Source organism: Littorina saxatilis, linkage group LG8 (genome assembly GCF_037325665.1).
Source record: "Littorina saxatilis isolate snail1 linkage group LG8, US_GU_Lsax_2.0, whole genome shotgun sequence".
NCBI classification, from domain to species: domain Eukaryota; kingdom Metazoa; phylum Mollusca; class Gastropoda; order Littorinimorpha; family Littorinidae; genus Littorina; species Littorina saxatilis.
The window spans coordinates 5,452,905-5,465,748 of NC_090252.1; the positions used below are offsets into that span (position 1 = coordinate 5,452,905).

The window sequence follows — 12,844 nt, forward strand, 5'->3', positions numbered from 1 at the left end:
TATGCATAAATGAATGAATCTCCCAGTCATAATCAGCTAGCCCAGAATGACCCCCCGGTCAAAACTGACTGGCCTAGTCTTTCTTTCTGTATTTGGTGTTTAACGTCGTTTTCAACCATTCAAGGTTATATCGCGACGGCTGGCCTAGTCAGTTTTGACCTCCCCTTCAAACTTCAAGAATAAGTACTTTAAGACCTTTTAAAACGAATTAAATGTAAATGTGGACAATATTTGGTGGAAAATGATATTGAAAAAAAAACTTTAAAAAAAACCTTTAACTTTATTTTATAAAAAAAAAAAAGTGTCGACGCTTCCCTTCCAACTTCAAGAATAAGAGTACATTAGGACTTCAGATGACGAAATGTATGCAAATATGTATGCATCTATGTATCTCAACAGGTTTGGAGGGATGTGGACAATATCCGGTCAAAATCAGCTAGCCCAGAATAACCCCCCGGTCAAAACTGACTAGGCCAGTCAGTTTTGACCCCCTCTTCAAAGTTCAAGAATAAGTACTTTAAGACCTTTTTAAACGAATTAAATGTAAATGTGGACAATATTCGTTTTAAAGGGTCTTAAAGTACTCATTCTTGAAGTTTGAAGGGGGGTCAAAACTGACTGGCCTAGTCAGTTTTGACCGGGGGGTCATTCTGGGCTAGCTGATTTTGACACATCCCCCCAAGCCTTAGATATATACTGTTCAAAAAAAGAAACGCATAGCTTGTAATATTTGGTTAATTTAGTTATATGGCTACAAGGATATCCACCAAACTGCAGAAAATGTTTATCTGGTCGTCGACCTTTCGTCCATTGCCACAAGTGAGCTCTGCACGTGACGCATGCGTTATCAGTGGCTACAATGTCAAAATTGCTCATTTGGCATGACCACTCGTCATGCTTCAGTGTAATCTCGTGAAACTCGGGGAATATTGAGCTCTCACCATGTCTTCCAAAACCCATAAAAGCGGATTGTTCGCCACAAAGAAATCAGACGACAATTCAGCGACGAAAGATGGCCCGATTGAGCAGAGAAGACCGCCAAATTGCATTGGGTCGTTTACAAGCAGGCCAAAGTCAAAGTGCAATCGCCAGGCACTTCCACGTGTTCCAGAGCACCATCAGTAGACTGTGGGCCAGGTTTCAAGCCACTGGCTCCGTTGCTGACTTGCCACGAGCGGGAAGACCAAGGGCGACAACTGCTGCTCACGACCGCTTCATACGGCTCCGCCACCTCCGGAATCATTTCCTGTCGGCCTCATCTTCTGTCCAGGCTCTCCCCGGGCCACACTGATTATCGGACCAGACCGTGCGGAACCGCCTGCATGAAGCTGGTTTGAGAGCTCGCAGACCTCACAGGGGAGCTGTCCTCACCCGCCGCCATCGCCAGAACCGAGTGCAGTGGGGCAACCAGCACCTTCGCTGGACCGTCCGGAATCACACGTGTGGTTCAGCGACGAGTCCTACTTCCTGCTCCAGCGATATGATGGTCGGAGGAGGGTCTACCGGAGAGTAAACGAACGTTACGCGCCCAACTGTGTGGATGAGGCACCCGTTCATGGTGGTGGAGGCGTCATGGTGTGGGGGGCGATCAATACCGCTGGAAGGAGCACCCTGGTGCACGTCCAAGGGCGCATAACTGCCCAGCGATACGTGGAGGAAATTCTGCGCCCACACGCCCTTCCTCTTCTGGCTGACCAGGATGCCATATTCCAGCAGGACAACGCTCGCCCGCACACAGCACGACTCACCACCCAGTTCCTCACCGACCACCATGTCCAGATGCTTCCCTGGCCATCCATGTCGCCAGACATGAACCCGATAGAACACCTCTGGGATGAATTGGACAGACGTGTGCGCAGGCGAGAAGAAGCGCCGGCAAATCACCGCGATCTATTGCAGGCACTTCAGGAGGAGTGGGACACCATCCCACAGCAAGATATCCGGCATCTGATCCAGTCCATGCCCAGAAGGTGCCGGGCAGTTGTTGCTGCTCAAGGCAGTCACACCCCCTACTGACTTGACAGCCTCGGCACCCAATCGTATTGATTGACTGATTGATTTGAAGATGCAAATGAACTGTGTGTGCATTCAACTGTGTCCATACCAAATTTCAAACAAATAATCTAAATATTGGATTTTCTGTTAATTTTTTCGAAAAATAAAACAAATTTGGCAAGTAGCAACTATGCGTTTCTTTTTTTGAACAGCATATGTAGTTGTAAACATATGACTAAGTGCCAAAAGGTGCTCACAGAACAGAAGACGACTTTGTTTTACAATAAAAATGTTTCTAAAAACGTGTGTCTGCTGAAAATTGGTGTGTGTGTGGATGAATGTGCGAAGAGATAGTGGACATAATTTCGTGTGTCTGACTTGAACGGTTTTGAAGTTATCTTTGTTTAAATCAAAAATAACGCCAAAACCGGCCATCTGAAAACGGACATCGTGATACCTCGTGTTTTGAATATGCCACAGAAAAATAACAAGAAGCACAAATGCCTTGCATTTCGTTTGATTGAATGCTTGAAACATAGCTTAACAGACGAGACCAAACGTCAAATCTAAATCTTGAGAGAATTATTTTTTTCGATAACCGAATTTTAAGGTGTCGCACGCAAGATGTGTCGTCATCACGGCATACATTTTTCAATTGCAGATATTTACTAAATTTCTTTTTCAAAAACTCTGGAATTGATGTCGACACGTCAAGCGATAACGGTGTATCAAACTGCTGTCTTTCAAGTAATCCAGCAAAGACTGCAGAACTTTTGAACAGCAATTTTGAAAACGATCTGAAAATGTCGTCATATCTTGCATGCGACATAATGTTCGGTAATTAACGGTTATTTTCTTTTAAAAACAAAACTTACATATGTACAAGGATCTACTTCATCTAGGGAACCATGTGACACATTCTGTGTTCAAAATTTGTGAAAAAATCACGAACCATGAATGCGCTACCAAGTGTTGAAATTATGTTGTCAACATCTTTTGAGATCTTGCGTGCGACACCATCTTGCGTTCAACATAAAATGTCACTAGCTTATCGAGTTTAATGGGAACACTAACTATTTGTTGTCTTAGTTTAATCTTCTTAATTATAAGCGTAATAAAACAGAACTTCCAAGATAAATTTTAATTGAGATTAGCGAAAGAGCGGGTACGCAAGTCGACCTTAAAGCAACAAAATAAAAACACGAGCGTTTGTCGTGATGTCTTGCGTGCAACACGTTCTCAAAAAAGAAAATATATTATTTTCTCAGACTTTTTTAAGTTAAAACCTTGCAACTTCACATACATTTGGGCCTAATCGCCCCCATGCATGGTAAAAGTCTTGTTGACCCTTGTCAAATTTCAAGGTCACGGCTGGGTCACATGGAGATAAAAAAACGGAAGAAAAATATTTTTTCAGAGATTTTTGAAGCTAGAACCTTGAAACTTCAAACAACGCTTTTGCTTAATCATCATTCGACAAGAAAACTTCAGGTTGATCTTTGAGAAATTTGAAGGTCATAGCAAGGTCTCGTGTTGGTAAAAAAAAAAAAACCACGGAAATTAACCCTTTTCTTATAATTATTGAAAGCAAGAACCCTAAAGTTCACACACTTTTGGGCTTAATAGCCTCCATACACGGTGGAAGTCTGGTTGACCTTTGTCTAATGTCAAGGTCACGTATGGGCCAATAATTTTTTTTTAAATTATCACTTTTTTCCGTTGTTTTTAAAGGGAGAGCCTTCGAACATCATAAACGCCGTAGCTCAATGATTCTCCGACACAAAGAAGTTCAGAAAGATCCTTGTCAAATGTGAAGGTCACAGCAGGGTCTCGTACGGGTAAAAAACAAACAAACAGACAATAATCCTTTTCACAGCTTTGTGGTAAGCTAGAAACTTGAAACTTTACACACATTCAGGGCTTGATAACGTTTTGACACGGTGAAAGTCTGGTTGACCCTTGTCAAATCTCAAGGTCACAGCCGTGTCGCTCATGGGTTAAAAAACCAGACTGTTATCCATTTCTGCTTTATTTCTAAAGTTAGAACCTTGAAACTTCATACAACGCAATCGATCAATTATCCTTCGACATGGAGAAGATCAAGTCGATCCTCAACAAAATTCAAGGTCACGACTGGTTCTCCTGACTGTATAAAACGGCATTTTTTTTCTCAGACACTTGTAAAGCTAGAACTTTGAATCTTCACGCATATTCGGGGCTAAATAGCTTTCTGACATGTTGAAAGTCTGGTTGACCCTTGTAGAATTCAAGATCACAGCTGGGTTGCGTATGGGTGGCATTGCTTTTGAAGCTGGAGAAATTGAACTTGGTATAACACATTTGCTTGATAATTCTCCGAGATGGAAATTAAAGCTGAAGTTGAGTCTTGTAAAATTTCAAGGTCGCAACAGTATGGCAATCCGAATGGTGCAAATGTCCCTTCTAGCTCTTGATGTCTAAATAACGCATTATTTAGCTAAATAACGCGTTATTTAGCTAAACAATGCTTTATTTAACTATATCATGCATTATTTAGCTAAATAATGCATTATTTAACTTAAACAATGCATTATTTACAGATACAGAAAAAAGAGAGCACAAAGCACTAAACAATGCATTGTTTAGCATAAATAATAGATTATGTCTGTAAATAACTCATTATTTATAAATAATTACGCGTTTTTTCTAAACAATATATTATATGTAAATAAAGTGTTATTTAGATAAATAAAATATTATTTAAATAAATAAAATATTATTTAGATAAATAAAATATTATTTGGATAAATAAAATATTGTATGTAAATAAAATATTATTTAGATAAATAAAATATTATTTAGATAAATAAAATATTATTTAGATAAATAATTTATTATTTACTGTTTTTGCCTTGAAATAGTATTATTACGCTAAATAATGCTTTATATAGCTATATAATAGGTTTCCGCTATATAATTCATGATTTGGTAAATAATACATTATATACCGTAAATAAAATATTATTTACCGTAAACAATATTCATTGTTTAGCGCAGTGCATCGAAGCCGATATTTCTCTTGTTGTTTTTTACCACGTGTTTCCGTGGATCCACGAGAGCTCTGTTGATTCTCAAACTGACCAATCAGACAACTAGCATCTGTCTCGGCGTACTAAAGCTACATCCGCTTCGCTTCCGACCATCTTCTTGTCAGGTGGCTAACTTCAACTGATGGTACAACAGCAGCAATTTAGTTCGCAGTCGTTCATTCTCCATGTCCAGATGTAAAAGATGTTCCCCCATAAAACTTTAAAATACGAACCCTTTGCAGTGCCAGTTCCTGGACAACCGCTGTAGTTAGAGTTCTGATCAATTCAGCGGGAACGTTCCCTTGTGCTTGTGTAGCCATCTTGATTACATTTGGATTGGATTGGATTGGATTGGATTGGATTGGATTGGATAAGATTTACAGTCCAGTGAGGTTACCCTCATGGAAATTCGGGCTGCTTTCTACCCATATTTTTTTTTCCTGCATGCGTGTATTCATGTTTCCTGAGACTTAATGCCGTGTGACTCGTGTGAGATGGAATTTTTTTTTTACTTTATTCCAAGTCCCAGGGGTATTTGATGGACATTTTTATCTATGCCTATACAATTTTGCCAGGAAAGACCCTTTTGTCAATCGTGGGATCTTTAACGTGCACACCCCAATGTAGTGTACACGAAGGGACCTCTATGCTTGGCGCTGGTGGACAATATTCACTTTTTTGGCCCAAAACACACTTTTTTGGCCAAAAATGTACGTTTTTGACCAAGAAAGTGTGTTTTTGGCCAAAAACATGTTTTGGACAAAACTTTTGAGTGCAAAGTTTTGGCCAAAAAATATTTGGCCAAATCTAAAACATTTGGCCAAATATTCACTTTTTTGGCCAAATGTTTTAGATTTGGCCAAATATTTTTTTGGCCAAACCTTTGCATTGAAAGTTTTGGCCAAAATTTTTTTTTGGCCAAAACTTCATTTTTTGGCCAAATCTTTGAGTACCCCTTGGCGCTAATGGACAATATTAATTTTTTTGGCCAAAAACGCCAGTTTTGGCCAAAAAAGCAAAGTTTTGTCCAAAAAAGTATAGTTTTGGCCAAAAACGCCAGTTTTGGCCAAAAACGCCAGTTTTGGCCCAAAAAGTGCGTTTTTGGCCAAAAAAGTGAATATTGTCCACCAGCACCAAGCTGCTAGGCGCTGGTGGACAATATTCACTTTTTTGGCCAAAAGCACACTTTTTTGGCCAAAAACGTACATTTTTGGCCAAACAAGCAAAGTTTTGGCCAAAAAAGTATAGTTTTGGCCAAAAACGCCAGTTTGGGCCAAAAACGCCAGTTTGGGCCAAAAAAGCTAAGTTTTGGCCCAAAAAGCTAAGTTTTGGCTAAAAAAGCAAAGTTTTGGCCAAAAAAGTATTGTTTTGGCCAAAAATGCCAGTTTTGGCCAAAAACGCCAGTTTTGGCCAAAAAAAATGCGTTTTTGGCCAAAAAAGTGGATATTGTCCACCAGCGCCAAGCTGCTAGGCGCTGGTGGACAATAATCACTTTTTTGGCCAAAAGCACACTTTTTTGGCCAAAAACGTACATTTTTGGCCAAAAAAGCAAAGTTTTGGCCAAAAAAGTAAAGTTTTGCCCAAAAACGCAAATTTTGGCCAAAAACGCCAGTTTTGGCCAAAAAAGCAAAGTTTTGGCCAAAAAAAGATTTGGCCAAAAAAGTGAATATTGTCCACCAGCGCCAGCAAATACAAAAGATTTGGCCAAAAAAAGATTTGGCCAAACAAAAAAAGATTTGGCCAAAAAAGTGAAGATTTGGCCAAATCTTTTTTGTTTGGCCAAATCTTTTTTTGGCCAAATCTTTTTATGGCAGAAGTTTGGCCAAATCTCCCGTTTTAGCTAACAAAAACAGTTTTGGCCAAAACTTTTACATAGAAAGTTTTGGCCAAAAAAAAGTTATAGCCAAATCTATTTTATTTGGCCAAATGTATGGGTTTTTTGGCCAAATCTTTGTCTTTTTGGGCCAAAACTGGCGTTTTTGGCCAAAAAAGTTAATATTGTCCACCAGCGCCAAGCATAGACCTCGGTTTTTCGTCTCATCCGAAAGACTAGCACTTGAACCCACCATCTAGGTTAGGAAAAGGGGAAGAAAATTGCGGCCTGACCCAGGCCTGAACACGCAACCTCTCGCTTCCGAGCGCAAGTGCGTTACCACTCGGCCACCCAGTCCCTTGGCGGAACCGGATGTGGAGTACCGGATACTGGGTTTGCCAAGACAGTGGAGAATCAACAGCGCTCTCTCGGATCCACGGAAACACGTGGAAAAAAACAACAAGAGAAAAAACGGCTTCGCGATGCGCTAAACAATGAATTGTTTACGGTATATAATATTTTATTTACGGTATATAATGTATTATTTACCAAATCATGAATTATATAGCGGAAACCTATTATATAGCTATATAAAGCATTATTTAGCGTAATAATACTATTTCAAGGCAAAAACAGTAAATAATAAATTATTTATCTAAATAATAAATTATTTATCTAAATAATAAATTATTTATCTAAATAATATTTTATTTATCTAAATAATATTTTATTTACATATAATATTTTATTTATCTAAATAATATTTTATTTATCTAAATAATATTTTATTTATCTAAATAATATTTTATTTATCTAAATAACACTTTATTTACATATAATATATTGTTTAGAGAAAACGCGTAATTATTTATAAATAATGAGTTATTTACAAACACAATCTCTTATTTATGCTAAACAATGCATTATTTAGTGCTTTGGGCTCTCTTTTTTCTGTATCTGTAAATAATGCATTGTTTAATTTAAACAATGCATTATTTAGCTAAATAATGCATGATATAGCTAAATAAAGCATGGTTTAGCTAAATAACGCGTTATTTAGCTAAATAATGTGTTATTTAGACATCAAGAGCTAAAAGGGACATTTGCACCATTCGGATTGCCATACAACAGGGTCGAGTTGGGATCATCAAAATGGAAAATTATCAATTTATTGACCATTTGTACATCTAGAACTTTGAAAATTCACACCAGTTGGGTGCTAAAAAGCCAGCCTTCAGGCATGGTAGAAGTATACTTGACCCTTGTCAAATTTCAAGGTCACAACTCGGTCGCGTATGGCTTAACAAGGATAACAAATGATTTTCTGCATTGCCTTTAAAGCAATAGCCTTGGCACTTCGCACAACGCCTTTGCTTAATGATTCTTCAAATGTTTCTCGTCAAATGTCAAGGTCACAGCGGGGTCAAGTTGAGGCACAAATAATGCGAAGTTATGAAATTACCAAACTTATTGTAAGCTAGAGAGTTGAAACTTCATCGATGACCTTTACACGTGACTACAGTATGGGTGATAATACTCAAATTACAAAGTCACAGGCCAGAAAGTTAATTCCTTTTAAGCTTCAAAACGTGGCTACGTTATAGTCACTAGCTCGTATTTATATTTCTGAGGCTAGAACTTAAACACATGTGCATCTTTGTAGATCTAGAGCTTGAGCTCTTTCAAACATGACCCAAATTTGGTTGACCAAAGTCAAATTTCAGGGTCACAACAGGGTCAATTTGGGATCCTAAAATGGAAAATTATCAATGTTTTGAACATTTTTAAAACTACAGTTTACACTTTAACAATTTCTAGGATTGGATGCCCCTTCTGACGTGACCAAAGTCTGGTTGACGTTTGTGAAATGACACATTTATATTTTTGACCTCAACAAGACCTTGCTGTGACCTTGATGCTTGGCGTTTTCATAAAGACTTTATAAAGACTAGACAGTGTAAAGGACAGCATACTCTAGAAATGTGTGTATTTTCACAGCTCGTGCTATAAACGCATTGACGAAATGAAAATATTCCAAATTTTGAACCAAACCTGACCCCGCTATGACCTTGAAATTGACAAAGATTAACCAGGTCACTTTCTTTTTAAATGGCATCAGCATTCTAAAAGTATGTAAAGTTGGCTAAAGTGTAATGTTTCTAGCTTTAAAACATGTAAGACAACGAACATTTTCCAATTTGGAAAGCAACTTTACACCTTACTGTGACCTTTGAATTTGATGAGGTTTAATGCGACCTGCGCCACACAAGGGGGTCATTAAACCTTGGAAGTGTGCCAAGTTTCAAAGCCCTAGCTTCAAAAAGATGCGAGAAATCCTCAATGACAAATCTTTATGTTTGACCTCAACGCAACCCTGCTGTGACCTTGACCTTTTCAACCTAAACTGTAATCGCGTGTAGAGGTCATCATACACTTAACATGTCTGTATTCTCAAAGTTTGTGCTATAAACGCGCTGAATAAATTGACACTTCCAAATTTTGAACCAGATGTGACCCCACTGTGACCTTGACATTTGTAGAAAGATTAACCAGGTGGTCACTTTTGTTAAGATTTCATAAAAATTCTGAAAGTATGTAATGTATGTAAAGTCTAACTGATCTTGCTTTAAAGCATGTAAGACGTACAACGACAATTGTCCAGTTTGGAAAGGAAATTTAACCTAGCTGTGACCTTGAAATTCAATGTGGTTTAATGTGATCTGTACCATATCTGGGGGTCACCATACTTTGGTAGTGTGCCAAGTTTCAAAGCCCTAGCTTTAGAAACGTGCGAGATAACCTGAATGCTACGTCTCAGTGCCATGTTGAATAATATAACGAACAAAATTCCCGTTATTTGTGAAATAATTTGAGTGCATTTGTCTTTTTTTTATATTTAGTCAAGTTTTGACTAAATATTTTAACATCGAGGGGGAATCGAAACGAGGGTCGTGGTGTATGTGCGTGTGTGCGTGTGTGCGTGTGTGTGTGTGTGTGTCTGTCTGTGTGTGTGTGTAGAGCGATTCAGACTAAACTACTGGACCGATCTTTATGAAATTTGACATGAGAGTTCCTGGGTATGAAATCCCCGAACATTTTTTTCATTTTTTTGATAAATGTCTTTGATGACGTCATATCCGGCTTTTCGTGAAAGTTGAGGCGGCACTGTCACGCCCTCATTTTTCAACCAAATTGGTTGAAATTTTGGTCAAGTAATCTTCGACAAAGCCCGGACTTCGGTATTGCATTTCAGCTTGGTGGCTTAAAAATTAATTAATGACTTTGGTCATTAAAAATCTGAAAATTGTAAAAAAAAATAAAAATTTATAAAACGATCCAAATTTACGTTTGTCTTATTCTCCATCATTTGCTGATTCCAAAAACATATAAATATGTTATATTCTGATTAAAAACAAGCTCTGAAAATTAAATATATAAAAATTATTATCAAAATTAAATTATCCAAATCAATTTAAAAACACGTTCATCTTATTCCTTGTCGGTTCCTGATTCCAAAAACATATAGATATGATATGTTTGGATTAAAAACACGCTCAGAAAGTTAAAACAAAGAGAGGTACAGAAAAGCGTGCTATCCTTCTTAGCGCAACTACTACCCCGCTCTTCTTGTCAATTTCACTGCCTTTGCCATGAGCGGTGGACTGACGATGCTACGAGTATACGGTCTTGCTGAAAAATGGTATTGCGTTCAGTTTCATTCTGTGAGTTCGACAGCTACTTGACTAAATATTGTATTTTCGCCTTACGCGACTTGTTTTATAATTGGGTTCCAACATCTGTTGTCTTAACAAAAATCACAATATCAGTCTTGTTTGTCAACTTTTATTTTTTAGCCCCTTTGTCCGCTTTTCGTGCGCACCTTTTGGCACTTAGTCATATGCATAAATATTGTTTTTAAAGGTCTTAATGTACTCATTCTTAAAGTTTGATGGGGGGTCAAAAATGACTAGGGGGGGGGGGTCAAAACTGACTAGCCCAGAATGACCTCCCGGTCAAACTGGGCTGTGTCAAAATAGGCTGCTACACCGGCTTCGCCCGGTGGTTTCTAATCTACACACACCACACACAATGTCAAACGCCTGCTCAGCCAGCCGGACAAACAAACTTGGATATAGATAGAGCTCTCTTCGCCTGTCTTTCACACAAACAAACACACACACACTCACTGACGAAAATGATCGTAATGATTCTGGTTCTCTCGGTCTGTCTGTCTTGCACACACACACACACACACACACACGCACACGCACACGCACACACACACACACACACACACACACACACACACACACACACCTGCGTGCGCACGTAGAGGTTCAACGGTACACCCCTTCAGAATGACACGAAATACTGGTATGATAAGAGTTACCTCCCTTCCATTGTTAAAGTGATCTAAAAATAACTAACACTGATCTAAAAATATAAGCTAGTGTATAATGGATAGCGCGTCCCTTATTATTGGCTATCCAAACATTGACGCTACCAGATCTATTTTTAGATAAGTGGTAACAAAATATGACTTACCTCTTTTGGACTGTATGGGCTGTATTTCATTAATTGGGAGAGTCATTATCAAGGAGGGAAACAATGAATCAAGAAACTAAAACCCAGGTGCACATCTGTGGGTCAAGGGATGTGTGCGTGCACAATATCAGGTCCATGCCTAGTGCCGTCTCTGCGGTATGGCGACCACAGACAGACAGACAGACAGACACACACACACACACACACACACACACAAACACACACTTACATCCATTTTTATATATATATATATATATAATAGATAGATAGATTATGCAACGTTTATTATGTTATTAATAGATTTGGTTTATTTAGACAAATTGTTCAGCCGTTACCGCCTTACGTTGTATTATCCATGCAAGAACACCACTATAGCTTGGGTCCTATCTCATTGGTAGGACTCAGGCTGTGCTTGTCGATGGCCAGACGTCTGCTCCAGCCCCACTTTCTTTCGGCGTTCCTCAAGGTTCAGTACTCGGTCCCATCCTTTTTATCATGTACACTAAGCCCCTCTCCACACTGATTCAAAACCATTCTGTTTTAAATCAGTCTTTTGCTGATGACACCCCGCTGTATAAACCCAGTCCCCCTGCAGAGACACATTCCGCCATCCAGACTATTCAGACATGCTTCACTGATGTTAAATCGTGGATGGTCGAAAACAAACTGAATGATGACAAGACTGAAGTCGTACTGTGCAAAAAGAAGAACACTATATTTCCCTCTCCCCAACCTGTTTCTGTTTAAGTAGGCAACACCGACATTCTTTTCTCACCATCAGCTAGAAACCTTGGATTCACCCTTTCATCTGACATGACCCTTAACAAACATATATCCTTTGTCTGTAGAGCAGCTTATGTTGAGCTTCGTAAGATCAGCAGCATTCGCCACACACTCTCCTCTCAAACAACTAACACTCTTGTCTGTGCCTTTGTTTTTTTCTAAACTTGACTACTGCAACTCTCTTCTCTCTGGCTGTCTTCTGTACCTCCTGCATAAACTACAAAAAGTCCAAAACTCGGCAGCACGCCTCATTCTCAAAGCACGAAAACAAGATCACGCAACACCACTTCTTCGCACACTGCACTGGTTACCTATTCAAGCCCGCATTGACCACAAACTGCCCACCCTCTGCTTTAACTTCTTTTCTGGCTCGTCTCCTGCCTACTTCTCTGAACTCCTCCCCGTCTATTCTCCTGCAAGACAACTCCGTGCCTCTTCCGACTGTCGCATCCTTACCATTCCACACACCAAAACCAAAACATACGGACAACGCACTTTCTCTTTCTGCGCACCCACACAATGGAATTCTCTCCCCTTTCACATCCGCCACTCTCAGTCACCCCAAGCATTCAAACGAGCACTTAAAACACACCTCTTCAAGAAATACAACCCCTGATTTTGTTTTCTCAGTCCATCAGTA

General features: G+C 39.1%; 1 protein-coding gene across 4 annotated transcripts in view; it reads left to right on the forward strand.

The window, feature by feature from the left end:
- Positions 1-12,844, forward strand: part of LOC138972611 (uncharacterized) — a 255,147-nt gene that overhangs the window by 85,069 nt on the left and 157,234 nt on the right. The gene's annotated exons all lie outside the window — the stretch shown is intronic.